This window comes from Balaenoptera ricei, chromosome 11 (genome assembly GCF_028023285.1).
Source record: "Balaenoptera ricei isolate mBalRic1 chromosome 11, mBalRic1.hap2, whole genome shotgun sequence".
In the NCBI taxonomy this organism is placed as follows: domain Eukaryota; kingdom Metazoa; phylum Chordata; class Mammalia; order Artiodactyla; family Balaenopteridae; genus Balaenoptera; species Balaenoptera ricei.
The window spans coordinates 87,752,236-87,777,496 of record NC_082649.1 but is presented as its reverse complement, the minus strand read 5'-3'; the positions used below and the strand labels follow the sequence as shown (position 1 = coordinate 87,777,496).

The 25,261-nt window shown below is 41.8% G+C and overlaps 1 protein-coding gene across 8 annotated transcripts in view; it reads left to right on the top strand.

Moving 5' to 3' along the window:
* The window catches only part of FOXP1 (forkhead box P1), a 586,392-nt gene that overhangs the window by 83,245 nt on the left and 477,886 nt on the right, over window positions 1–25,261 (top strand). For 7 of the 8 annotated variants that reach the window (XM_059940183.1, XM_059940174.1, XM_059940180.1 and 4 more), the window contains exon 3: window positions 8,704–8,833. The exons of the other annotated variant lie outside the window; for it this stretch is intronic. The gene's annotated coding sequence lies outside the window, so the exon portion shown is untranslated. The remainder of the gene's footprint in view (window positions 1–8,703; window positions 8,834–25,261) is intronic. 8 annotated transcript variants of the gene reach the window in all.

The following is a 25,261-nucleotide window of genomic DNA, read 5'->3' as shown; positions in this document are numbered from 1 at the left end:
AATCTTCCTGGCTCCCTGAAAGAGCCCAGATTAATATCACATGTAATGACCTTCTGTGTCCTGGGCACTGTAGTGTAGACATCCAGGGTATAAACCATGAATCACACCCAAGCCTGGCCTCACCCAGATCACTCTGGTGAAGGAACCAAAGGGCTCGAGCAGGAAGTTGGTAGAAAAGACAAGGGCATCCTGAGTGATACAGGGGTTTTCAGGGTACATGGAGTGAGCCTTCGATGCTGTAAGAGACAGGAAGGTTAGAAGGGGGATGACGAATTGTGCGTGTGGCAAAGAGTTAAGGACTTGAGGGACGGTGCCTTGTCTCGGTGCAGTCCAGGAGCAAATTCAGGAGAGGTGGCCCAGTCCCAGGTGGCTCTGTGGGAGGTTGTTAGTGAATTTCAGAATTCAAGGTCTTCGTTCGAGGTGGAGCAGTTCTAAGGGATGGTGAGATCCAAGTTTTGGCCACGCCCTCAGGTGTAGAGCAAGTGGTTCTGGTTAATTAGCATTTAATGAGCCCTTACTCTTATGGGCAAATATTATCCCAATTTTCAGGTATGGAGGAATTTGCCCAAGGTTATAGCTAGTAGGTAGCATAGCTAGGATGGGACATGGGAAGTCTGTTCCATAGCGTGTGCTCTCAACTACTGCCCTATACTACTTCTCACATAGACTGGAAGCTTTTAGGGTAAGAAAGTTAAGATAACCAGGAGTGTATTCACTCAGTGAATGATTTTTTTTTTTTTTTTGAGTGGTACCTTATCTGTACCAGGCCTGATGTAAGCCTTGGCCAGGCTGTTGGAAGGACCATCTTCATGGCTGTTGAGGTCGATAGAAGTGGCCACAGTGAAGGGATGTAGACCGAAATTGTGAACCAGATACTAAAACATCTGAGAAAGGTGTAGAAGAGCATCCTTGACATTTAGAGGCAAAAGCCATGTGGCTGGGTTGGGAGCAGTGGTCCCCTCACATACGGTCATCAGAAGAAGGGTTTTCAAGGATCAGGGACTCACAGTGGGGAGAGACAGTGGTGTTCTCCTTGGGGGTAGATGGCAGACAAGGTAGACTGTTAGCAGAGCCAGAACTTGGCTCTAACAAAGGGAATTAAAGAAAGGCCAACTCTTCCCTCTTTGTTTGCCCGAGGTCAAGGGATATTGAGTGAATGGCTTCTGGGAAAGGTGAAAGGGATATCTTTAAGGAAAAAGGAAAGTCTCCAGATTGTTCATGATGTTGGTCTCGGAGGGCGGTGGGAAGAAGTGAGCACTGGAGCCAAGATGAAGGATGAAATGGGATTCTAGAATGGCCGAGAGGCAACAGGATGAGGGTACATCTACTCCTTGAAGAGGGGGTGACAGTTAAGTCACTCATTGTCTTTGGTAGGGTTCAGACAGAAGCTGGGTTCTTACTGGGGAGGTGGAGAGAGGCAGACAGATGCAGCAGGAGGGCCAGCCTTTAAGTTTTAAATGGAATGTTTAGGGGATTTTTAGTGAAGAAGAGCAATAAACAAACAAAACAGGTTTCTGGTTAAGCCTCAGTGAACTAGAAAAGTAATTACACAGACACCATATTCCCCATGTGTTCTAATTAACCTAAGGGGTTTACTTAAAAACCTGTTTTTGAACATAGATATCCGTAAGTCCTCTGGTGAGTTGAAAGAGATCTTATTAGTGAAAGTTAAGTAAAAGTAATAGTGATTAGTTCTAGGGAACTTAATTGAAACGAACTCCAGTGGGCTCATTGAAGCCACACATGTTGCTGTGGTGACCCATTTGGTTAAATCCGGGTGACCATTTTGACTGGAACTTTAGAACTTAGCTGTTCAGATAGATGCCTACCTAGGGTACACTTGAGGTTACGATTATTTTAAAAACGGAAGTATTATTTGTTCTTCTTCTCCGAGCCTTATTAATTGGGGCAGATTGGCGTTTTGTTTGTGAGCTGACGACACACGCCATTTTCCGCAGCCGATGTGCTTTCTGAACTGGGTTCGGCGTTGTCAGAAAGTTATTCCCAGGAGCTGGTGATGGGGCCTGCTCCACCCACTCCTGTTCTCTTTCTATTTTGGTGCTATTTGCAACAAAGGAGAAACTAAGTTAGTAAATTAGAGACGGATTGAAGCGCTCACAAATGCTCCCCTTCCTATCAGGTTGTGTAACCGATTAGACAGAGTGGGCCCGCTCTTCCTGTGGCTCGGGGACCTGAAGGAACGCAGGTGCAAACCCCATGAGATGGCCTTGGCCGTGGCCTCCCAGGTCTCCTGACCTTACCTGATGGAGCTACATGAAGAAATCTACAAAGATGTATATGTATATATATGTATAATCATATGTACGTGTATATTTGTGTGTGCATATGAGTGTGTATGTACACATATACTTCTTTATGTTGTGTGGGTCTAAAAAATTCCGGATATAGCATTCTCAAGCCAAGGGAAATCTAGTGGAGAAGCCACTGAATTTGAGTTTTGTGTCAGGGTCCCGGTAGGAAATAGGTGGCTTGTCCCTTTCCTAGGCTTTGTCCCTTTGAGAGGACAAAGCGGGGGCACGTGGTGGAGCCTGGATACAGTAGCTGTATGGAGAGGACTGCCTGACAGGAGCTGTGATCCTTCACAGTCGACCTCCGGTGCCCCGGTGATAAATGCCCCATCTTCTCTGTCCTCCTGAGATGAGACCTCCATTGGTTGTACCAGCTGGAAGCCAGAAGACAAGGGTACCTGTTGATGCATCCACGCAGGGGGGCCTTCCAAGACACACACAGCAAGGTGGGGGGCTGGGGCAACGTGGCAGATGGAGGACCTGGAGGAACAAATGGAAAACCATCCGGTCCGTTTTGTTCTGTGACCTCCTTTGGGTGTGACACTGCCCGATGCATGGGAAAGGTTAATGTGGGACAGGAGGCCCCAGATCTTCAGGATGGTAAGGAAGCACCTAGCTCTACAAGCAGTGCTTCCCAAAGCGTGGTGCCTGCACCAGTAGCACCGGCATCACTGCGGGAACTTGCTGGAGATTTCCAGGCCCCGCCCTGTACCTACTGAATGAGACACTCCAGGGGAGGGGCCCAGCAATCTGTGTTTCCTTAGCCCTCCCGGAGGTTCTGGTGCTCGTTCAAGATTGAGAACCACAGCTGGATGTCTTGAGGTGTTGGATGGCCAGCGAAGTATGCCAGTTTGCTAAAATGGCCACTGTTATCTTGCTTGGAAAGGCCAGTGACGAGCACGCTGTCTGTTTGAATCCCCTGCTTGGAAACCCTGCACACCCCCAATCCTTTTTATTTTTCGGATAGGCACTCTTCAAAAGAAATGGAATAATGGATGACATGTAGGCCATGGGGGCTCGTACCCCAGGCGGTTCATGCCTTTAATCTCCAAGTGCTCCTCTCAGCCATGCCAGGAAGTACCCGACAGGGCCCAGACTTTTGGAGGTTGTTTTTGAAAAACAGATGCAAATGCTGCCTGTGCGGTTGTTGTTTTCCCGGGGCCTGGCAGTGTTTGGTAAACAACTTGATTGCTAGGTCTTGGCCCCAGGGAACCACAGCTGCTCTTTCCAGCTCCCTGCAGACTTGTGCTGAGCAAGGATTGCTGCAGGGAAAAATAAAAGAGGGGAGAACAAAACAAGAAAACAGCACTGTTGTTTTGTGGCTGCCTCTACCTGTTTTCCTGGAGCTGTTTTGCAACCACAGGCCCTGAGTTTTGATTCCTTACTTGAAAACACAAGGCAAGACCCCACGGCACCCCGGGCTTCTTTCTCTTTGGTTAGAGGGGGGGAGTGGCCGCCGCCGGACTTGGGAAGCCTGTTGTAGTAGCCACTGGAAGGATCTGTGCATTTTTAAATATGTAAATTGAAAAAGGAGAAAGCTTCATTCTTTCTAATGACCCCCAAGATGGTAATCTGGCTTTTCAAATCTCCGGGAAAACAGATTGAATATGGCACAATTAATGGTTCAGCACTTCTAGGCTTTTCTCTAAAATATTTTAATGGGCTTTTAATTTATTGCAGCTCCTGACTAGCAGGGTTGAGGCAGGGTTGCTGCTGACCCACTGGGCCAAGGTGCTCTCTGGGGCTGTAAGTGAAGTGGAAAAGAACAAAGGCCAGCTGGAGTGTCAGCCGGGACCTCCCCAGGCTAAGCCCCTGGAGCCCCCTGGATTCCTGGCCCTGCAGTGGCGCAGCACTCTTCAGAGTAGAGGCAAGGGCGCACCTTCATCAGAGTTCCCTGGAGTATCTGGTGGAAATGCAGATTGATAATCTCTGGGCAGGAATCTGCATTTCAAGCTGGTGCCCTCGTTCCATATCAAGTTTGCAGTCCAGGACCTTGGTGATTGACAGCCAGTGTGAACGAGTAAGCCTAGGTGGGAAGCAAGTGATGGTGTTGCCAGACTTGTTTTTTTTTTAATTTTGAGACCTGCATGTCATTTTAAAGCATTCACTTTTCATTTACTCCAAAGTTCTCCATTATTTTGGCTCCCCCTTCCTTCTTAGATCAAGCAACCTTCTTCCTAAAATCCTTTTCTTTGGGCCTGAAATGCATCTTTCTGAATGTCCTTGTAGAGAGGTGATAAACTTTTGTTTGTCTGAAAAGGTCTTTATTTCACTCTCATTTTTGAAAGGTAATTTTTCTGGGCATATAATTCTAGGTAGATAGTTTTTGCCTCTGGGCAGTGTTCTGGATAATTTATTTGGATACTATCTTCTCTTCTGGTGGGTTTTTTTTTTTTTTCCCTTTAAATTTCAGTTGCTATGTTTTTCATTTCTAGAGGTCAGAGTTTTGGTTAGAGTTATAGAACTTGATTTTATAGTATATATGTGTATATTATATATATGTATATGCTATGTATTTTATAGTATATGTACTATGAACACCTGAAAAGCTATAGAATAGTATATAGTTTGTGGTATTTTGGTTAGAGTTATACAGCTTATATTTTATAGTATATGTGCATGTATTGTAGTATGTATATATATAGTATGTATTTTATAGGTTATAGTATATGTGCTATAAATGCATATTAAAAACTATAGTATCTATAGTTTACATAGTATTTTGGTTAGAGTTATAGAGCTTGTATTTTATATATATGTGTATATGTGTATGTATGTATTATATGTATGTGTATATAGAGAGTGTATTTATAGTATATATACTATAAGTCCGTATAAAAACTACAGTATATATCATTCACATAGTATTTTGGTTAGAGTTATAGAGCTCGGTGGAGATGGAATCCGGTATTGGGTCAGTTGGATTCTTAACAAAACACACAAACAAAACCAGAAAAATTCCACACACCACGGTGATAGTTTGTCCTTTATTTTTGGATATGCCTGGGGACTGTAGTGTTTTAGGAGGTCAAACCGGACAGCACTAATGATACTCTTAAGCGTTGATTGACCAACTTACGTCTTAGCTAGAAGCCAGACGCTGCTCCCATGCTGAAGAGAAGCGTGATCCCTCCCTCCTCACCGCTGTTCTTTGGTGTGTCTTGCCTGTTTCATCCGCCTGTAAGCCTTTGACCATGATGTACTGATTTGATGGGATCCCTTTTCCACCCCATCTTCCAGTTCCTTCCAAAACTTGCTCAAGATAATTGCTCTCAAAAGCCCTTAACTGCCCAGATACCTACTGTGGTTTCCTGTGTCCACTTGTGCAGCTTCTCTGTGCTTCCGAATCCCTGTAGAATTGCAGACCTGAGCCGTGGCGTAACCCTAGCCATAATTTGTTACACGGGTTGCAAGGGTTCTTTTTCTTTCTTTTTTTTTTAAATACAGTAGTATTTTTTAAAAATTATTTATTTATTTATTTATTTATTTATTTATTTATTTATTTATTTATTTATTTATTTATGGCTGTGTTGGGTCTTCGTTTCTGTGCGAGGGCTTTCTCTAGTTGCGGCGAGCGGGGCCCACTCCTCATCGCGGTGCGCGGGCCTCTCACTGTCGCGGCCTCTCTTGTTGCGGAGCACAGGCTCCAGACGCGCAGGCTCAGTAGTTGTGGCTCACGGGCCTAGTTGCTCCGCGGCATGTGGGATCTTCCCAGACCAGGGCTCGAACCCGTGTCCCCTGCATTGGCAGGCAGATTCTCAACCACTGCGCCACCAGGGAAGCCCTCTTTTCTTTTTTTTAATGTGTACTATTAAAACGTTAGCTGCTGTCTTTGAAAAATGAGGACATTTCACAAAATAGTCATCTGGATTTCTGCCTTTGTTTGTGGAATTGAAAGCTCCTGTAGCCCTGGGTTCATGTTGCCACGTGGCAATAATGGACTTGTGGAGCCACTGGCTGCCCTCTTAGTTGAGAAAGCCCGGGGCCTCCAGTCTGCCGCCTCCCTCCTCACTCCCTGTACCTTATACCTGGCCTGCCTCGTTCACTTGCATTACCTGCCTGGTCATTGTGGAACGCCTTAGCTTTCCCCATATGAACAAGGAAGCTCAGGTCGGAAAGGTTAAGTATCCTCTACAAGGCCTCGCAACCAAAACTCACTCAGGCAAGCTGCAGTCAGAAGAGTGTCTAGTGCAAGGTAGGCACACACAATTTTTGTATTAGTGTATTGGCTGGAAAAATATGGATTCCTTGTGAGTGCAAGCTGTGTAGAGTCAAGCCCCTGTAGCTGTGTGATCTTGAGCAGGTTACTAAAACTCTCCGTGCCTCAGTTTTCTTACGTGCATGTAAGAGTATGTACTAGGAACTTGGTGGTAAGAATAGAATTAAATGAAATACCTGTTGTAAAATACTTGAAAACAGTATGCAGTACAGCATGAGTTTTCAATAAATGGCAGTTGTACGTTTAGAGGATGCTGAGGAATTAATTCTTCCACTTGTTGATTCGTTTGTTGACTCAGTCTGTGTTCAGTGGCTGCCGTGAGCCCAGCGTTCTTCTGAATTTTCGGAGGACAGTGATGAACCCAACAGAGACGTTTCCTTATCGTGTGGAGTTTATAGTCTAGTGGAGAGGACAAGTGAATAAATGAGAAAAAAGTTTATAGGTGATGATAAGAGCTCTGGAGAAAGCAAATAGGATGTTGTAATTAGAGTGACTGGGGACCTAGCTTAAGTAGGTAGGTGGGACAGCTTTCTTGAAGTGGCCTTTGCCCTCTAAGACCCTGTGATGAGACGGAGCCACTTGTGTAAGGAGTAAGATCGTGGCGTTCCAGGTAGCTGCGAAAGCCAGTGCACCAGGCCTGAGGCAGGAAAACCCTTGGCTTGCTTGAAAGGGAAGGAAGGCCACCGCGTCCATGTTGTACATGGTTATGGAGTTGGTGGCTGGCAGCAGTGTCAGAGAAGCAGAAGGTGACCAGATTATGCAGGGTCTTCTAGGCCAGAGAAAGAAAAAGATTTTGTCCTAAAGATGGTGAGCATTCTCAGCCCCTTTCTTTTTGCTACGTGACGTCGACTTAGTAGCTTTGCAGAGCTTCCGTGAGCCTTGGAAATGCTTCTTGGGTCTCAAGGCTACCTGAAGTTTGGACGACGGGGCTTTATCATTTGGACACAAACTGTGATTGGCAGTATCCACCTTCCTTGGTATTTTGGTAGAAATACAGAATCTCAGGCCCAATTCCAGACCAATGAATCAGTGTCTGTGGGGATGGGGCCCAGGAATCTGTATTTTAAAAAGCTCTTCAGGTTATCCTTCCACGTACTAAAGTTTGAGAAACACTCATCTATAGTACATGTGGGCACATTTCCATAGGAGTTGGAGCCGTACTCTTGGGAGAGGAATGGAAGCCTTCCTTGGGCACCCAGTGAATGTTGTCAGCTGCCGAGGGTGCAGGTGCACCAAGGCTTGGCACTAGTGCCAGGGTGAGAATTCTTCTGCTCAGGTGCACGACCCTCTGCCCACAGCTCAGCTCTGGTGTTGATGGCAGATCAGCATAGGAGTGATTTGTGGTAAAAACCTTCTTTTTAATCCGGAAGCTTAAAGGGGAAGCTAATAGTTTAGGTTATTTGGAATAAGTGTGCTTTAACCAATAAGAGAAAGATGCTGAGAGGAAGAAGGGATGTGGAGAGCATCAGTTAATGACTTGACCTTGCAGATTAAAGAACTGGGATCCTGAGGCATTAAATGGCTTTCCTGGAGCCACACAAGTGATTGATGACAATACTGGGTCCAGAATTCAGGCTTCTCCACTTGGATGTCTACACATTACGTAGTATGTTTTCTCTTGATGGAAATATCTCTGAGTCTTGCTCCTTATGTAATTCATAAACATTTATAGAATTATTTTGGAGGAAAATGATTATGGTTACCTCTCTTCCCAGTTTGGATGTTCACTGTTATGTTTGAAATAATTTTATTTTCATATGTTTTTATCTTCTGGAAAAGAGAGTTACTTAATAGGAATCAATACATTTATCCATGTCAGATTTGAGCTAAAGCAGCTTATTGTTACCTGGGCACTTGACAATTGGACAAAAAATATTTTTGTAACGCCAAAATACATAAAATATTTGGCACAAAGTCTGCAATAAACAACAACCTTTCAGGGTATGTGTTGAAGTAATTGGTAACTGTATCTTTCAAAACATTATTTCCGGTTCATATTTTACAACATCACACTTGATATATTGACATACCCTCGTTTGAAAGGTGTTTTCCCCTACCTCTAGATTCGATGTCTGTCGTGCTGTTTTCAAGTTTAAGGAAGTGGTGGTTTTAGAAGTTACATCTTAGCTATGTGTAAAAAAAAAAAAAAAAAAAAAAAAAAATTTTGTATTGCAGTGTCCCAGGAGCTTTTGCTGACAATTCCAGTTTCCGAACGAAACATTTGGGCAATGGTGAGGGCTTCAATCCCTTGTCTGATTTGCTGTCAACCATGAACAGACGGATGTGATGCCTGCTGGCCAAAAGGGTGAGTGAACATTTACGATTATTCGTCTGAAAATTCATAAGACCAAATGTTGGCTGAAGGGGTCCTGCACAGTGCAGGAAACTGAAAAAAGTCCCAAATTCATCAGAACCATTACACTGAAGATGAGAGACTCGCGTTTCGAAAGAAGAGTCACCCTGTCATTGTTTTCTGGTATAACCTTTTTGGATAACTTGGACAATGATCTTAGGATTTATAAAAGACATAATAGGACACAGGAGAACTTTTTTGGTTTGCATGATTCTTTTACGCATACACCGAAGTGTGGACTACCTAGATTATGAGCCACGTGCGCGGTTGAAAGAGTAATTGCTTTTTTGGTCCCATTAAAACTTGGTGATAAAATGAACCACCATGAAATAAGACACTCATAACCTCATCTTGAGTCGTGGGTGGTGGTGGGGGATTTAAGTCTGATTTGTTCATTGAGGAAGTCCCATCGCAAGCCTTCCACATGACTGGGGCTCTTGAGAAAGTTAAAGGGTTGGGAACTGTGGTCTCTCAGATTTTCAGAAAGACTCATGAGCATTTTTTTCTATCATAGTTCTCCTCATCAGGTTATTCACTGTAATTTTTAGGGGGAAGTTAGAAGGGACGTGATGCTCTTTTTCTGTATATGTGATGGCATCTATCATGTTCTTCAGAACTCATGGGCTCCCCTGTAGTAATGAATGAACAATTGTGACTTGCCTTTATCAGAGACAAGAATTGGTTGAGGCCAGGTGTTTTGGGTAAAAACTCTGACATCATTCAATGGTAGCTTTGTCATAACACGAGGTCAGCTTTATGGGGAACCATTTGGTTTCAGTTTTGCAGTGAATGGCATTTAATGATAAGCGCCATTGGCATAAACTCATCTTGTTTGTCTTAGTGGAGTTGTATTTGAAACAGATTCTATTTAATGGAGGGAAGTATAGTGAAGTAGAAAGAGCACTGTATTAGAAATTGGGAGACCTGATAGCTAGCTGACATGGGGCAAGTTGGTCTGTTTTGATTTCCTATGTTTAAAAGAAAGCAGGTAGGTTAGAGTGTCGTGTTTGTCAGTGCTAACAAGGCCCTAGAAGTTGGCTATTTAAATCCCCTCACTTTACAGATGGAGCATCTGCAGCCCGGAGAGTCTAATGGAGATGTCTATGTCTCTGGGCTAGGTCAGAGCTGTATCCCAGGTTATTTTATCCTCAGTGATTCTCTCTAGCTTATCTCAATTACAGAGATTGTGACATCCAAGCCCCGCAGTTCTTTGCTGATATGTGTCTCTTTAAGGTGTTGTTTTGCATTTAGCTGTTTGGGCCAGCTTTTTAAAGATTTTACAGTTAGAGGTCATTCTGACAAATCCTTCCCATTTCATAGATTAAAAGAGCCCTGGTGAAGCAACCAGCCCAAATATCAGGGACCAGATGATCCTCAAAGAGCCTGTGGGGTTTAAAATTCACTTCCACTTAGGCTAGTTTGGCATCTGACTACTTATCCTTTGCATTTCATTCTGCTGGAGCTGGAGATAGAGGAAAAACAGAGTCTTATATCTTTTTTTTTTTTTTTTAAATAAGTAGCTTTATTTTATTTTATTTTTTAAATTAATTAATTAATTTATTTATTTTTGGCTATGTTGGGTCTCCTTTTCTGTGCCTGGGCTTTCTCTAGTTGTGGCAAGCGGGGGCCACTCTTCATCGCGGCGCGCGGGCCTCTCACTATCGCGACCTCTCTTGTTGCGGAGCACAGGCTCCAGACGCGCAGGCTCAGCAATTGTGGCTCACGGGCTTAGTTGCTCCGCGGCATGTGGGATCTTCCCAGACCAGGGCTCGAACCCGTGTCCCCTGCATTGGCAGGCAGATTCTCAACCACTGCGCCACCAGGGAAGCCCCAGAGTCTTATATCTTCCTTACAGTATTCTTTCGTGGCAAGAAATAAAGCAAGTAGAAACCAGTAACACATAAGGCAAGGGTGTGCACCATGAAAATTAATAGTTAATGGAGTCATGGAATTTTAGATCTGTTAGGGTGCTTTGATCGTCTTATGGGGTGGTCCTGGGCAAGTCCTGTGGTTCTTTCTCCTGTGAAGTTCTTCTGAGGTTTTCTATTGCTAACCAGCTATGATAGACTTTTGTGAGTGGTCTGTAGACCAGTGAGCAGATAGCAGACATTATAAAAAGTTCTATCTATGGGGATCCAGGTAAGAGTTGAGAACAAAGCCTGGGTCTGTCTCGTATAAACATGAGAATTCAAAGAAGTGGTTGGAATTCTGCTGAAGGTATTGAAATAGCAACAAACTCAGGTTTGAGGTTACCTGTCATCTCTGTCTTCAGTACTGAGAGAGTCTGACTCAATGTCACTGTCATAAATTGATGTATGAAATTGAACAAAACCACATGAATGGATTTATTGAAGACCAGGCTCATTTTATTCATTAATTTCATTTGGGTAAGGCCTGCTATGTGAACAATCAATCTGAAGAACTGTAATGAAAATGATATCTCTTGAATTGATAAAATACAGTTAGGCCCAGTCGATTACCAGTTTTTTCTAAATAAGGAAATGCTTTGTATTTATCAGATTGTAATCAATTTGCCTTCACTGTGTTTTTAGTAGGAAGTGGAGATCCCTGAAATCTGATGAGCTGGAGTATGTGTTGTGATTCTTTATCGTTGTTTATCCTCAGAGTACACCTTCGAGGTTTGATTAAAGGACCGATTCTCTTCCTCTGTGATGCAATAACCTGGCCTGCGATGCATTGTATATCTGATAGCTAGTTAATCCTTCTATTGTCAAAAACGTATTCATAGTCCTACAGCTTTTAGAACTTGACAGTTTATCAAGTAACCAAAAGAAACACCGGTTAATTGTTACAGCTGATAACTTGGAGTCTTTAGGCATGAAATCAGCTCCAATTCTGAGTGAAATGTTTCGTGGTAAGTGACCTCATGATAGAACAAGGTCCCAGTCCCAGCAGTAGACAGCTAGAACAACAGATCTCCTCACTCTGGTGCAAAGAAAAGAAGCCAGGGGCTTCCCTGGTGGCGCAGTGGTTGAGAGACTGCCTGCCAATGCAGGGGACACGGGTTCGAGCCCTGGTCTGGGAGGATCCCACATGCCGCGGAGCGACTAGGCCCGTGAGCCACAATTACTGAGCCTGCGCGTCTGGAGCCTGTGCTCCACAACAAGAGAGGCCGCGATAGTGAGAGGCCCGCGCACCGCGATGAAGAGTGGCCCCCGCTTGCCGCAACTAGAGAAAGCCCTCGCACAGAAACGAAGACCCAACACAGCCAAAAATAAGTAAATAAATAAATAAAAAATTAAAAAAAAAAAAAGAAAGAAAAGAAGCCATATGATAAAAGGTTTACACAAGTAGATCATCATGGCAAAATTTCAAGTTCAGAAAATGAGTAGTTGGGTAATGTACTCAATTTATGTTGGTGATAACCATGCTTGCATAATAAATTAGCTTAGGGGCAGGATACAGAGAAAGAAGGGCTGAGCACTTGAGGCGTCTCGTTGTGATGTGATTCTTTAATGCCCTCGCCAGCAGGGAATCAGAGTTGGCTCCTGTTCCCCCCCACCACCACCCGGCGTGAAGCTTTAGTTGATGTTGGTACCTATCTGATGCACATCACGAGACTCCAAGAGTGAAGACCGGCTAAGTCTGTGCATATTTAATAGGCAGTTAGCCACAGTGTTATTAATAAATGTGATAATAACAGTCTGGATTTGCATAGAGTTTTCTCGAGAAAAGTTGACCGTAGATGGCAAATATGTTGGCTTGTTTGTCAGCCTGTGCCTCGGCATTGCATCGTTCCTGCCAGTAAACCGTCGCTTGCTGGTGGATCTGGGATAAGAGTGTAAGAATCATGCAGCATTGTTTTGTCACCGGTTGTTTTTCCTTATTTGCCTACAGTTCCTCTTTGGGTCTCTCTCATAATCAAATGCCCAGCTTTTGACCTACTAGAAAGCGGTAAAAACACAGAAAATAGTCCTTCTCGTGTAAGGCTTGATAGTGGGCCACTTGGTGGCTGGAAGTTCCTGGATTTTTTTTAATAAAACTCAAGACTGTGGATTTTGGTCATTGGTTTTGGGGTGCGGTGTGGTGGTGGTGCAGCTTCCGGGAGGAGGTGGGGCAGGTAGCAGGCGTCTGGGAACAGGAAGGCTTGCAGGTGGGCTCCCTTTCTGAGCTGCCTTGTGCGGGAAGCTGTCAGTGGGCCAGGCCACTTTGTTGTGCTGAAACTTCAGTCCCTGAAACGTTGACTTTGAAAAGTAATTTTAACAATTTAATAAACTACATAATATGTTTTATAAGCTGGAGCGAATGATCTTAAGTTTTTTGGTCTCTTTCATAACACAGTGAACCTAATATTGGTAAAAATACAGATCTTCACTCGCGCCATAAAGAGAGCCTAGATTTAATAAGCAGTTATGAGTGCTGGCAGCTGCCTATCAGATTGTATAACTCGGACTCCAGCACGGGAAGACAGTGTCAACTTACATTTTATCTGGGAAGTATTTTCGAGGCGTTTATTTTGCTTCTCTCTCTCCAGTCCCTAACGTAATACAAGTAATGTAATTGGCTGACTATTTTCCACATAGCTAATTGGCTAAGGGGCCAAGGGGGAAGCCATTGTCTGGCTTGATGATGATCAGAAATTAACATGACATTTACGTGGAGGTAATGGAATATATTAGTAATGCCGTAATTCAGGAGGGTGAGAGGAAGAGTGTCCATCCTTCCCGGCCCATAAGCAGTGGGAGGAGTTCTGTTGATGATGAAAGAACCTCCAAGCCCCCTTCCCTCCCACAACCCCCCCAGTACCTCACAGCAGTGGCTAGCCAGTCTCTGTGTCACATTTACTGTTAAATTCTTCCCATAGAACTGTAAGACAAACTAATGAATTATTCCATTTGTCAATTAAAAAAGAAAATCCGCCAACTACTGTTGTAAGATTAAATTCCAATTAGAAGATTGCATTTAATTCGGAAGCTATAACATTGTTTTAATGAATTCTCTTGGAGGTGACAGTTTATGTGAGATAAATTTATATGGTGTAGGTAGGTATAAATTCATTGGATAATGTTAAACATGTTACTTCATATATATTAGCTGTGAAATTTATTTCTTCTCTAGTTATGTCCCCAAGGAGGTAGAGTCAGACGAAAAAACATATCTTCAAAGAAAGAACCCTTTCTGTCCTTTCAGATACTTGTTCTAAAACAGCCTTTTCTCACTTTTATTAAAAAAAAAAAAAAATCTGTTATATTTCTGCATTAACTGAATTTATGATTCTTGGTGTATGCTATTTATAAAATTGAATATAGGTTTTATGATATAGGAAATTAGTCTAGGAATGAGAATATGATCCAATTTTGTAATAAAGGTAATCTGCATTTATATTGCAGATATTTTCCATTTCTCTCTAAGCCCCTTATGGGATTATACACACATTTTTCTGGACATACAAATTCACTGTGAACTTTTAATGTAGTGGGCAGGCTTTTGTTCCCCTGACATCTGCACAAAGCATCGAATCCTTTGCCTAAATCAAAAGTGGCAAACATTCTTGACACACTTTCGATTTTATAATTCCCCCACCCCTGCCCATCCCTGTGCCCCTGGCAGACATCACTAATTGATCGCATTCTCTCCTCTGCTCAGTGTGGGTGTGGCCTCAGAATTACTCCACTTAAATTCTTGGAGGCAAGCTTACCAATTCACCATTTACATGAGTGTGGTCAGAATCACGTCAGGCAAGTGGCTTTTGACTAGACTTTGTAGTTTGTCTTTGTAAATCCTAGACTTACCCCAATATCTGGCACACAGCGGTTAAATGTGTGTTATATTAATGAGAAGATCTTATGCACAGTTCTGGCAATTATGTGGCTGTGTAACAGTTGGATTTTTGACATCATGTGTATACCGTATTTGTGTGTTTTTTTTTTTTTTTATTTTTTTTATTTGTGTGGTTTGGTAGGCAGTTTATTTCCTACCTTTTAGCTGGTTTGGGGGTTATGTGTATGAAACATTACAGTTTTGTAGGTTTTTGTTTTTTTTGTTTTTTCTTCAATTTATGTAACTTTGGAAAAGACAAGAAAGAGACTCTCCTCACCCTCTTGTTACCTGTGCATTAACTCAGGCTCAGACACAGCAAGGAAGTGGTGGGGTGAAAGCTAAACTGAGACTTTCCCTCTCCGAGTGCAGTTTCTTTCTTAAAGGGAGGGGCACACACATGTACCAGGTGCTGACCGGTGCAGGGCAAGTTTCTTGCAATTTCCTTTCGCATATTAATCTTGGTTTTTATCAATACACTGAAGCAAGCTGTACCAGGGAGGAAGGCATTCAGCTATTATATTTCAAATGATATCTTCCGTGATGTAAAATTCTAGGAACTTCAGCTGCATGGCATGTTGTTTTTGAAAATAATCGGTTTTCTCTTCACTTGGTTCAAATAATGCTTGGAGGCTAAGAGAAGGAAATTTCCATTCAGTTTATATGCAGGCTGCTACCCTACCCTGTTGAGAACTGCCATCCTTTTAACTCCTCCTTAAAAGAAAAATGAGCAATTAGCGTATTGAAGTACCATTTAGTTAATGTACATTGTAATTTCATTTCAACATATTGTTTGATTGTTTGTGATGGTCATGGTAACCAGACTTCTGGAAAGTGGTTGTGAACATGTGAATTGGTAACCTGTTGGGCCATATTTGTAGGATATGGTTGGCTTTGGTCAAGGATGCCAAAATCTGTGAGCCCTATTATGGTCTGTTCTGGTGGTGGCTCTTGGATTTTCTGTACACAGTGTTTGTTCCATGCAACTCCAACCAAGTGATTGGAAGAGGCTCATGAGATGAAATCTTTTTCATCCCTCCTCATATTCTGTGAGGTTTTAGTAATATTTGTACCGAGTAATTATAGCAGCCAGTCATCAGGCATTTATTTTTCCTACAGTGGTTTGGATATCACGTTAGGTATCTCATGTAATTCTAACAGCGTCTCTGTGTTCTGGATATTATTATTCTGGTTTTATTGTTGAGAAGACAGAAGCTCAGTGTCTAAGTTACTGCTCAGGATCACACAGCAGGTTTTACAAGTGGGTTTTACCTCAAGGTGGGCCAGTTTCAAAGCCTGTGTCTTAACCAGGAGGGCATGCTACGTCCTCATCTTTGATTCCATGGTTCTCTAAGGGCCTTTGATTTAGGCAAGGAAGATTTTGTAGCTTCTAGTTGTCTTTGTGGAAGAAATGGACTCCAACTCATTTAAAATGGCAGCTTAATCTGCACACAGGATTTTTATAGGACCAGTGATTTAAAAAAATGGGAATAACTTCTTCCAAAAAATTTTTCAAAAATATTCCTTACTCACTGGGCTCTTCCTCTAAATCTAAAATCTCCCAGTTTCATGCAGTTGGGCTCAGTGTTGCGTATTTCCTTCAGGTCCTCTTCTTAAATAAAGATGCTTTTGGTGATGGCGGCTCATGGAGTTCCTAATATCCGAGGAGAGGAGTTTTCTTCTTTGATGTAATATGAACAGACCACATAGGACCGGCAGGACCGCTGATCCAGAGAACGTGTGCAGAAAGGGAAAACCTGCGCTCCTGGGCTTTTGTGCCCAGGGCCAGAGCCAGGCATTGGCAAGGTCAGGTCTGCCACTTTGTCACGTGCATTTAGGCCCCTTGTCTCTGGGCTGCAGGGACTTCTGTCCGTCCAGGATAGATTTGCAGGCTAGAGCGCCAGGAGGCTAGTTTCAGGTATGCTCTGTGGAATTTTTCTTACAGCATGTGCATTCAGTTGTTATTAAGGGGATTTTTTTCTCCATAATTTTTAATGTTGCATATTGGGTTGTATAAAGGTGAAACGGCATGTTTCCTTTTACATCTTTCAGAAAAGAAAAAATGGAGCATAATCTTGATCTTCTAGAGTCTGGGTGGTGGGCATATGGGGTTCATGATCACTATTTTCTCTACTTCTTTATATATTTGACCACTTTTATAATAAAAAAGCTGTGTGCATTGGGGAGGGGGCAGTGAGGGGCTGATCTAGCTCATTATCTAGCCTGGTGTTGAGAAACTAGTCACCGGGTAGAACCAGGTTTTTGTTCTTCTGTCCTCCACACCACCTTGGGCAGCCCTCAGTTGCTGGTGTAATTTAATTGATACGGAGTCTTAGGGCGAGGAGATGCTAACCGAATCAGCCAAGAGTTGAAGTAATTTTCTGGACAATACAGGTAAAAATGACTTTACCTGACATACAAGCCTTCCCTAACCTATAAAAAATGACAGTGGTTGAATAGCTGTCATAACTGAGCACATGTGACGTGCCAGGGGCTATGATACACCGGTTATAGATTTTCTCTCTAGTCCTCCAGTGGGCAGTGTTTGGAAGGGATTACAGGGGACCTGAACCGAGGGCCCACTGGACTTTCTTCTCTTCTACCTCCAAGTCCTTGGGCTGTGTTCTTCAGCGTGTGATCCAGAGGCTACCTGAATCGTGTTCAATATAGATTTTCAGGCCCACATCCAGGCACAGGCATAGAGCTTGGTCTCTGAATTAGAGAAGATAAACTCATGTCCTAGTCCCAGGCCTCACTGATAGGGTTACCTTGGCCAAGTCAAGGCTGCTCTCCAAACCTCTCCTCCTCTGCAAAATGGGGACAGTGGTAGCATCTACCTTGTTGGCTGTGAGAAGTCCTAATACAGTGCTTGGCGCCTAGTAAGCGCTAGGTATGTGTTACGTGAAACTATATTTTAACCTTTTTGAGACATTTGCAAGTACCCTGACATAACTGGGAATGTTGAAGATGTAGCAGTTAATGCTCCAGGTGGCACTCTTTGGTGGTTATAATTTAAACCTTATATATCCTAGAAGCATTTTTTGGTAATTATTAAAAACATTTTAAAAATCAGTATTAGAGTTTTTTTACATAGATGTCTGAAAAAGAATTCTGTCACCAAAGTGTATAAGAGTTGACATGTGTAAATATGCAGTTAGACACTTTCCAAAAACGTGTGTTATTTACTGATCAATGTAGTGTCTCCTTCGGAGACATTACACGCAGTCATTTCCTGTCAATCTGTCCAGGCTGTTATAATCAGACTATGGATATGCATATTAAGATACAAGAAAGTTATTGTGCATGTGTGGTGGCAGCTTTTTAATTGTTAATAATGTTGCTGCTTTAAAAAAGGTATCAGGTTAGTTTCCTCTTAGGATGGTTAATGGTCCTCAGAATTGCAGGAGGGATTAGGGGAGCTGAAACTCAGGATGGGGGAACACGAGGCTGGTGCTGATCAGGGCTGTCTGTGCTTCCAGGCAGTGCCCTGAGACAGGGAAGAGCTTTTTGTCTGATCCTGGTGCTGAGTTCGTGGGGATTCCTTTTACTCTTCATGCTACTGTGTTTCTTTGGAAAAGTTTTATAATTAAAAAAAAAAAAAAAAAGCTTCTGTATGTGTGTGATGGTAGAAGGGTCATCTAACTTCTCTGTTGATGACAGGGATCAACAAACTTTTTTCTGAGCCAGAGAGTAAATATTTTGAGGTTTGCAGTCTACCTGGTCTGTTACAAGTCCTCGCCTGTGTTGTAGTGCGCCAGCAGCTGTAGGCAATTCGTACGTGAATGAGCATGGCTGTGTTTCCAATAACATTTGTTTACAGATGTTTGAATTTCGCGTAATTCCACAGGTCACTAAAGAGGAGCAGTAGTTTTATTTTTTTCCCAACCCTTTAAGTATGTAAAAACTACTTGTAGCTCATGAGTGTAGGGGGTTCCATTTGGCCCCAGGGCCCGTGGTTTGTAAAGAAGATGCAGCGTAAAGCAGTGGTGAGGGTTCAGTCCTTTGTTCTCGCTCTGTGACGATGCTTGGGCCTGATCATTTGCTCTCCAGTTTCTGATGAAATGATAATAGCATCAGCTTTTGTTCACATTTCATCTTGAGATAGTCTTGTTCTGTGTGATTGGATTATTTATTGATCTAGAGTGAAATTTAGTGAGTGTCCCTCTCCCCCTTCCTTTATTTAAGACAAGAAAAATATGAACCTGAAATAAAAGTGAGGTGGAGGGTAAAAGATGAAGTGAAAGGGAAAACAAGTCCCAGAAAAAAAAGTGGACTCAGAAATTGACATGTAAGATCTATATCCTCTTCAACACCAGTGTTTTCTCATAGATGTTGGGTATCTCACCAGTGGAATTCAGGTTAAATTTCTCGAGTCACAAACGGACATTTTTGAAAATTTAAGCGTTAGGTATTATTTTAATATATATATTATATATGAAATATGTAGCAAAATACTATTAGCACATCAGTCCAGTTTCTCCGATACTACTACTTAAATGCAACATTTAATAAAATTGAGAGGTTTAAGGAAAAATATAAGAATTATTTACAAGTGGTTCTTGGGCACAACAACACTCTTAGAGTTGGTATTGAATGATTAAAACAGGGTTTTTGTTTTTTCCTAAATATCCCTTATTTTGTCTTGAAGGAAGAATAGAGACCAGGAGGCATATAATGTGTGTCATTTGATTTTCCCTAAAGAAAGGGCTGGAGACCAGAATGATAAAAAATGAGACAGTAGTAGACTCACAGGCATAGGAAACAAACGTATGGTTACCAAAGGGGAAGAGGGTTGAGGAGAGGGATAAATTAGGAGTTTGATAAAAATAGAACTACCATATGACCCAGCAATCCCACTACTGGGCTTATACCCTGAGAAAATCATAATTCAAAAAGAGTCATGTACCACAATGTTCATTGCAGCTCCATTTACAATAGCCAGGACATGGAAGCAACCTAAATGTCCATCAGCAGATGACTGGATAAAGAAGATGTGGCACATATATACAATGGAATATTACTCAGCCATAAAAAGGAACAAAATTGAGTTATTTGTAGTGAGGTGGATGGACCTAGAGTCTGTCATACAGAGTGGAGTAAGTCAGAAAGAGAAAAACAAATACCATATGCTAACGTGTATATATGGAATTTAAGAAAGCGGTACTGATGAACCTAGTGGCAGGGCAGGAATAAAGACGCAGACGTAGAGAACAGACTTGAGGACACAGGGAGGGGGAAGGGGAAGCTGGGACGAAGTGAGAGAGTGGCATGGACATATATACACTACCAAATGTAAAATAGATAGCTAGTGGGAAGCAGCCGCAGAGCACAGGGAGATCAGCTCAGTGCTTTGTGACCACCTAGAGGGGTGGGATAGGGAGGGTGGGAGGGAGACGCAAGAGGGAGGGGATATGGGGACATATGTATATGTATAGCTGATTCGCTTTGTTGTACAGCAGAAACTAACACACCATTGTAAAGCATTTATGCTCCAATAAAGATGTTAAAAAATTAGGAGTTTGAGATTAAAATATACACATCACTGTACATAAAATAGATAACCAACAAGGACCTATATGCAATATCTTGTAATAACCTTTAATGGAAAAGAATCTAAAAAAGAATATATATACATATATACACATATAAATATACATATGTTATACATGTATACGTATAATTGAATCACTTTGCTCTACACCTGGAGCTAACAGAATGTTGCACATCAACTATATTTCAAAAAAATTTTTTTAAATTAAAAAAAATGAGTGTGAACGTTCTGGAGAGAAGACGCCTCATGTCTTACCTTGTAAACAGGTGGGGGAGTCAGGGCCAGGGGAGCCGTGGGGAAGAGTGGGTTCATGCAGTGGGGCATTTTCATAGCATGGAGGCCGAGGTATAACACAACATGGAGGCAGAGAAAATGTAGGACCAGAGAAGAGAAATGAACAAGGATGTTTTCCAAGAGAGGTCTAGGAGAATAATCTAGAGGATTATTTCTTTCTCAAGTATCATGATAAAACTTACTGGGATGTGAAGGAATGAGTTTCTGGTTTTTCAGCAAGCCATCCCTTATGATGGGATGCCAAATTATTGTGGTTGCAGTTGGGGAATAAACATGTAGAAAAGATGCTGAACCCCTGAGATGCAAATATGTTTTCACATAAATGTCCATTGTAATAAAAAAAAGGCAGGAAGTGGGAGAGAGAGTACAACAAAGGTAGAATTATGTTGAAAGCCTTGCACATGGTTAGTTTATCATTTTTTTGTTGTTGTTAAATGAAAAATAAACATATTCCAGGATCCAGAGCCAAGCCGTAGAACCTTGAATGTATAATGAACAGCTAAATGTGGTGATTAAGAGCACAGGATATCGCGAGAAAGCTCAGGTTTGAATCCTGGCTCTGCCACTTACTATCAGTATAAACTTGGGTAAGTTACATTGCTCTGGGCATCAGTTTCCCGACCTTTAAAGTGTGAATAATAGTAGTAACTAACTCATAAATGATTGTGGGATTAGATGAGTTAATACACATCAGGTGTTAAAAAAAAAAGTTGGGATGTAGTTATTTTCGGTGAATGATAAAGCTAGCTATCAGCCTTAAAGTATTCCCTAAATAAAAAAATGTGGTTTGAAATCATTATAGCAAATTTGCCGTTCTCTCTCTGGAGCGTCCCAGGATGTGAATTTTTATGTGTAACTATGCACGTTAGTGAGGTACATCATATACATTCAGAGACTCCTAGATATTTAGTGTTCACAGAAATATTAAAGCCTATTGCTGTCCACATGCATCTTGGGCCCAAATCTTTGGGGCCCTGTTGGTTCTACAAGAACACCTAGCCTATTTGAGTAACTCTGGGGTCGTGAATTTCTGTTCTTCAAGAAGCCCTTTTTATCACTGATCAGCCCTTAGGGCTAGGAAGTTCTTTCTTCCACTGGACTGAAATCTACCACCCACGGGCATCCCACTTAATCTTTTGGTTTGGTACTTTGAAATTCTACGAAACCCATTTCTTCTATGTGACCATCCATCAAATATCTTCAAATAGCATATCCTTTTTGAGTCTTCTCCTGGCTAAAAATCCCTTGCTCCTTCATCCGTTCCTCTCTCTCTCTCGTTTGGTTTTAGGTGTCCTGTAGCCATCTGGGTTGTTTTCTCATGGCACCGATAGCCACAGAAGCGTATTTTTTGTATGTGTCTACATTTGTGTAGAATTCACTTAAAAGTACATCTTTTCGACAAAACCATCTTTATCATTTGGAAGGGAACCACTCTGACTTTTCTTAACCCGCTTCTTAAATTCCAAATGTGGGAAGCTGGCAGGTAAAGGAACCTAGTGCTAAAGAATCCTGAATCTTCCCTTGAGAGTCAGTTTAGGCTTCACTTTGCTCTGAGCCGGGTAGCTGTGTAGAAGCAATGGTAGTAACGATGGTTCTAGTGGCTGCAGGAGCAGCTTATTGTGGGCCTACTGTGTGCCAGCTACTCCACTCAATCCTCTAGTTGCAGTAAATTATTTCATCCTCATGACTGTGAGTCTCTTACGATCTTTATAAAGTTGGAAACTCGTAAAAAAGCTCAAGAGAAGGATTTTTTTTGGTTAACATCGTCAGGATTATTTATCTGTATACTCTTAATCTGTATAGTTTTCTATCCTACTTAAGAAATTGTGTAGTTTTCGGTCTCTATTGCTTTATCCATTGTTTTAATGCATGGAAATTGTACAGGTAACATAAAAATCACCTTCCTTCGTGGGGAGAGTCCACTTCTATTCCATCGAAACTGTCGAAATGAATTATTTTTAAAGATACTGCTGTTCTCAGTGGGCTGGAGCCCACACACACAGACACAGGATGGAATACTTCATTTCCTCTCAGCTTTTCCCAAATGACTTTCTCCCCTCTTTCTTCCAACAAGACTCCCAGAGAGGAAGGCAATCACAGTGTTATCGGCAGTAGAAAGATTTCAAAATACGTTCATGGGCATGGGTAACTTGGGGGATGGCTGGGTGCCTCCTACAAGACTTAACACATTTCCTGAACATGGAACCTCACCATGGCAACAGCCATGTCACATGACACATTGGTGACACATGTAAGGTGCTGCCACAACGCATCCCAGGTTGAATGCCTGTGATTCATTGTTTCCACTGACACAGTGACTGCTGCAACTCGCAGTTGGAAGGTTCTCTGGTTTTCAGTGCCATTAATACACACTGACTCCATGGCACATGGAGGGCTCGGGGAAGGGAAGCATCAATAAATAAGTGTGCGTTGTAAACATTGCCTTCATTAGTTCTACAGAGAAATACGTGTTCATCATTCAACCCCCCTGCCACTCGCATTCTTCTTTCTCGAAGCATATTTTGTTGGTAACACCTTGGAAGCTTGAAAGTGATTTTATTTTTAATCATAGTTGTACCCATTTCCACTTGGCAAACATCAGAAGAGAGAGTTCACGATGGCCCCCTTTTAGTATTTATTTATATTCTTCACATGTAGCAGATTTATTGATGAAGGCATGTTTCTGGGAATATTATGTATTTTTTTCTCATTGTGAAATTTATTGAATACTTTCCATAAGTCAGTTGGTGTTATTAGGGGACCGTGGTTCATGTGGAGGGGCCTGGAGGTTGTATGATGTCAGGAGACTTTTCTGGAGGTCCAAGATGAGTGGTATTTAACATATTTTAATTTCTAAGTGTTTCAGTGAGTGATTAAAAAAAAAGTAGATGTGGAATCTGGAAGGCATTAAAGAGATGTCAAGGACAGACGGATTTTGATTTGTAGCCTAATGAAATGTTTTGCCAACTTTTAAAGATTTTTTTGAGAGCAGAACTTTAATCATTTGCTTGTGTTTCTGGCATGGTAAGGTTATTCCTGTTTCTGTTACATGAGGAATCCAAAGTGAAAATGGGATAATTTTTAATTAGCAAAATTATAAAACCATTTGCAGCCAAATGTTTCTTGTCTTGTATAAACTGTGAGGTTTCACATTTTACTTTAATCATTTGGGGAAATTTCATTCTGAAGATCTATTTCAGTTAGTACTTTATGTATGGATACAAATCCTCAATATTAGAAATTACCTTTCTGATGTCACTTGAATAATCTGACAGGATTTCAGTCATGTTTATTGCTTGTGTCTATTTTGGAGGCGTCATGGTTACCTGAGTTGGATGTTGCACTAATATTCAAATCAGCATTATGCATGCAAAGCTAAATAAATATGACAAGAGAAATAGTATTAGGGTGTTAGTAATGTTTCTTTGTTTTTATGTTGTATGATTTTGTACATTTCCGAATTGCTTTTGTTGAGGTAATTATTTGAATCAAAATGTTATGTTTTTACTTTTTACCATAAATATAGGAATGGAGAGTTATTTTAAAAGTGTATTTTATTAAGGAAATGAGAATAACGAGCCAACAACTCATGGCAGCCTACACACAATTCTCAGACTTTTTATTTTCTGATGCTTCAATTGCATTGGATTACGAGAGTTTTACATTTTCTGGGGGCCTATTAGAAACATACTTGGAAACACAAGAATTCTTTGGAAATGGAAAGAGAATTAAGTGCCCAGAATCTGAGGGTCTGGCTGGACTGGGGCACTTCCATCTCCTTGAAACTTTACATAATTATTAGTTGCGGGGGGAACAAGGGGTGGGGGGGGAGGTGGGTGAAATGCAGCATCTTATGCTGTTTCTTTTGCGTCCTCTGGAGGGCGCTGTGTCACATCCTTACAGCGCACCCACTGCAGCAGGAAGAAAGGTGGTGGAAACCAGCTGGAGGAAGCCGTACCCACAGCACTAGCTCAAGGCTCTGGTGATACAGCAAGGCCCTCATCTTTAGCCATTTGTCTTTGAAAATCATAGGTGTCACTTACCAAGAGCAAGAGGGAGAATGGGGATGTGTCAGTAATTTTCCTTCAGACTGAGTAATTCCTTAATGAAACAGATTCTTAAAGCTTTAGGATGCCCAGGGAATGTCATATGCTTAATTATTTTTATTAAACTGTGAATAAGACCAAAAGACAGGAAGCTTAAGTTTAAAACAGACAAACAGAACTGATTAATGAGTGCTAGCTTTGTCTAGAATTTAAGGAGGCAATTAACTTTTTTGAGGTGACAGGTACTTTATATAGGAATTCCTTCGAACTCCCATCTAGATTTGGTAAAGAACTTCCATGTAGAAATAAATACAGCCAACCTAGACGATATTGATAGTTTTCTAAAACAGAATCAGATAAAAATTTCTTTCAGGAAATTTTCTTTTTCATGGGACATGGCAATGTGATCATCTGGAATTGTACTTTCCAATACCTAGCGCCCGCCACCTGCGGCTGCTGGACACATGAAGTGTAGCTGAGGCTCGCCTGAATTGACACGGGCTAAGTGTACAAAACACACCGAATTTCAAAGACACTGATTGCATGTTGAAGTGATAAGATTCTGGATATACTGGGTTACATAAAATGTGTCATTAAAATTAATTTTATCTGTTTCTTCTTATTTTTTTAAAGTGGCTTACTAGAAAATTAGAAATTACATATGTGGCTCACTTTATATTTCTATTGGATCCCACAGTTATAGAACATCTA